Source organism: Sinocyclocheilus grahami, unplaced genomic scaffold (genome assembly GCF_001515645.1).
Source record: "Sinocyclocheilus grahami isolate Dianchi unplaced genomic scaffold, SAMN03320097.WGS_v1.1 scaffold1326.1, whole genome shotgun sequence".
NCBI classification, from domain to species: Eukaryota; Metazoa; Chordata; class Actinopteri; order Cypriniformes; family Cyprinidae; genus Sinocyclocheilus; species Sinocyclocheilus grahami.
This window is the reverse complement of record NW_015506505.1, coordinates 204683-208977: the sequence shown is the minus strand read 5'-3', so window position 1 is coordinate 208977 and position 4295 is coordinate 204683. Positions and strand designations below refer to the sequence as shown.

Below are 4295 nucleotides of genomic sequence, written 5' to 3'. Positions count from 1 at the left end.
AGGGGGGGGGGGGGGGGGGGGGGGTACTGTATTTGGCCTGTTGGTATATAGAATTTTTGGCATTGTTTGTGTCTAAGTGAGAAAAGATTTCATGTAATTTGAAAGATCTAGTCATTGAATGTATTTTGTGCCAAAGCAATGGAAAATGATCCACAGTTTAGTCACAAAAATGCTGTTGTGCTCACTTTGTGAAGAGGTTTGAAAAACTGACGTAAGTATTGAGAAATGGGTGATTGTAAAAAAATAAATAAATAAACAAAAACTGTAATGTGGTGAGATAAAAATAGAATGTACTGTACCACAAAATAATGGCAAGAAAATTATTTGTATTTTAAATAAGTCTTTTTTATGAGTTGTCCTTGCTGGCTTCACACAAAAAGCAAACATATATCACAAGCAGTGTAGTCTGATTATGAAACAACTGACTCTCATGACAAGGTTGTAAAGAGTGGATGTCGGCTCACATTATTATTATTATTATTATCTAATTTAAAGATGTTTTTTTATAACATTTTTTATAACATTTTTCTCATGATAAATACCAATAAATTTTCTCAGCATAAAACAACAAGAAGTTGTTTCAATAAAACAGTGGAATCATTCATTATTTCTCCATTTGTTTGCCAGTGGTGCAGAAACTTCACACTTGCTGCTTTACATTGGGGATTGATAAAAAATCATTTTTCCTATTTTTAAGAATAATCAGATGGAGCAATTAGATATGATATTGCTTTCAAGTCCTCCTGGAAAGTTCCAACAATGTTCCTGTCAAAATAAGCTTGGAAAAAAGAAAAGTTGTGTATTTTTTCCGCTTAGTTTTTATAGACACAAGACAGGAAGTGTTTTTTTAGCATTGATGCAACACAACTGTTAATTAAGAGCAAGCATGCGGTCTGTAATTGATGCTTTATCTCTATTTATTATTCCTGTGCAGCCATAGAAAAGCATGTTTCAGTCTTATGTTGAACACTCACAAATCATGTTTCTTTCTGATAATTACAACATTCTGGTGGTGTATGATTAATATGACAAATATGATTAATCTGACATGATTTGAAGATGACATAAGTCAAGGACAAAAGAAGAAAGACTGGGCATAAGGAAACAGTTCATTTTAGTCTTTCCATTTAGACTTTTCTAGAGCGAGAGGATAATAAGTGCACAGGGAGATTCAGATCAACTCTGCTGGGTTTGGCTCAGTTTCCTTCTCTTACGTTGAGATGTTGATTTACCTCAGTCATCTGGCTTTTAGAGCTGGAAAGTTCCCGCTTTCCAGTGTTTGACCTGGAGAAAAAGCCTGACAAACAAATATGGATATTTAGGGTACCTGTGGGCGAAATATTTCACAGGACACCTTCACTTCTTGCTGGCCGTGACCAGTGCCAAGAACCTCCCCGACACAGAACCCAACAGGCTGAAATGAAAACAGACAGACCAAATAAACACACTGGAGAGAGCAGACAGTTTGGCAAATTAGGGAAAACTTCATCAAATAAAACTTTTTATGGTGTGAGAAAAATAACATAGAAAATGTTAAGAGTGATGGATGTTACGTCATTCACATGGGATCTAATTTACATGGACATAATGGCTGTTGGCAGCATCTCACCTCTTTACCTTCATGTCCTGGCTCACACAAAACCTCAGGGAATGGAGCGACTGAGCATTCCTGAACAGTGAACTCCACAAAACTAGCGGGAACAGGGGAGCTCTAAGAAATGAAGTAAAAATATTAATTAAATCTAGCCAGGGTAGGAGTCATCGTATTAAAGAGTTCGTTCATCCAAAAAAAGAATTCTGTCATCACATACAGACTGCATTTTTATTAAATAACTACTTGGGTCTCGTTCTCACACAAAGGTATTAAATGGCGTCAGAAGACTGGTACTTTTATTATGCTCTTCTGTCCTTTTTAGAGATTGACAGTGTCAGTCCTCATTCACATTCATCAGATTTTTTGGGTGAATTTAAATGTCAAGGATGGAAATGTGGAATAAAAGAAGAATGTACATGCCATCATGGTACAATGTCATTAGACTTGCAAGAATAATTTTCACACAACAGTTCTGTATCCGCATTCAAACCGGTTATGCTGGTATTAACGCTGATTAGACAGTAGATGGTGCTATTTTATTCATACTTAAGTATCAGTCAGTATCAGTTTCAGTTTCTGCTGTTCTTGTTGCATTTACACTGCTTTAACCAGCAGATGTCCTCAGCATGCTACGTTTCGAATGCATCTAAATGGTGAATCTAGCTAGTGTAATCTATCTGATATGTTACTCTGTTTTCTGTGCAGAGCGCCTTTTAATTCTAATTAGTTGTCAGTGTTTTATCAGTTTTTTTATAAGGTGACCCCAATGACATTGTTCCTCTATAATATCATTATCATTATAGTTGTGGTGTGAACTTCACTATTCTTTTAAATTTAGAACGAATTTTAGAACTCTATCTTATAATTATCGTTCTTGGTGTGAACGGGCCTTTACACATTGCTATGCTACTGACAGCAGACAATTGACCTGTTTTGCCCACTAAACAGGTGTGATTCTAAACTCTGAATTTTTCTTTTTATTTCTTTTATTAATTTTGAAATGTTGTGAAACCAAGGTTCGAAACGGCTTTGAAACTGTATTTTAACTGTATGCTGAGATCACGTGACTTGCCCTGATAACACACGTACATCACAGAGACGTCAATTTGACGTCTGCATTTACATCTGCAAGACATTTTTTTAGAGTGTTTGCTCATCTGCAATACACCTATAGGACGTTTAGAAAATGTCTTTAAGATGTTTATGATTTAGAGTGTATGTAAAACTGGCATATTAAAGAAGTCTATCAGATGTTTATACACAGCAGATGCTTTCCAGATGAAGAGATCTTTAACAGACATCTTGCAGACGTATGTGTGCTTTCTGGTTGGCGAATCTGAAACAAGCTCCGAAACCACAACTGTGTGAATGTCTCGAACCTTCTGAAGCAGGGTTTCGGACAATAACTACTTAACAGATTTTATTCTCAATATTTAGTAATAGCCTCAGATTTCAGCAATAATCTTGTATATTTTCACTCACTATCACAAGCAGGTGTGATCTTCGTTACCTTGTCAACCATATGAAAAGTATGCCTACTTGTGCACATAAGAGGCAGCAAGATCTCAAAAAAAAAAGCTTGCTGTGTACAGTCTATATGTCTTTCATGTGACTATGCTGTACATTATTTAAGGCTGTTTGTTAGGATACTGATACAGGAACTACTGTTGTCAAGTGAGTTTCATTCATAATGTTTCCCCCTGTAAACTAGTATAAAATTTCACAGAGTATACCCAGTATTACGGTGTACCGTGGCAAACCTAAATGACACCACAGTTTAATGAATTGTAAAAACTGATGAATTGTCGTCTTTTGTGACCTGATTGGAGGCTCTGGTGATGGTGTTCACAGTCGGGCTAACAGGAAGTGTGCTCTGTCTGTTGTATTTGAGGAGGGATGTCCGAGCTGCAGCGATGGCCTCATTACTGTCGACCGGCAGCAGCAGAGGACAGACCGGACACCTCAAGCGCAACTTCTCTGGAGGGTCTTGGGGAAGGAAAAGAGAGAGAGCACTTCTTTAAGTGAGTAAGATAAAAGAAAAATCTGAAATTGCATTGTATAAAATAGCAGTGAAGCACTGCAGTAGTTTAATTAGTTTAGTTTATTTAACAAAAGCAAGACATCAAAACTTGTTTGTCAATAAATTCAAAGGCTTATTTCCATTGTGGTCCTTGCCATTAAACAGAATTAGTACTTGCTGTTAAGCAGTACATAAAATTAATTCTGAGACATACCTGCATTTTACTAATATAGTCCTTTTTCTAATATAATTAGATTATGATAAGCATCTTAAAAGTATATTTCAACCAAAAAAAATTTAATTTTACTGTTTCACTTGGAAATATTATTAGACTAGGAGATTTGAGTCTCCACTTGAGGGCTGAACCAACGAACCGATAAAATCTATAATAAAAGACAATGAAAATAATGGGCAATGACTCTGATGATAGATTAATCGCGTCTGCGCACTTGATTCAAGTCACTTTCCAGAAGTAAATTCCTATGGACAAAACGCATCTGAAATTTAGCCAAAGACACAAACTGAGAATCTTTTATATTAATCTCTTCAAACAAAAGCATAGTTTAACATGTCCTGACCTGTCGTGTGCTTTGATGCATGCGTGTGCTGTGTACTGGATTTGAGATGCGTGAAATGCGAATTTATTTTTAATTAAAGTTATTAATCATAGATTCCCCCCCC

General features: G+C 36.1%; 1 pseudogene; it reads right to left on the bottom strand.

Moving 5' to 3' along the window:
- The window catches only part of LOC107569256 (fetuin-B-like), a 7184-nt pseudogene that overhangs the window by 1205 nt on the left and 1684 nt on the right, over positions 1-4295 (bottom strand).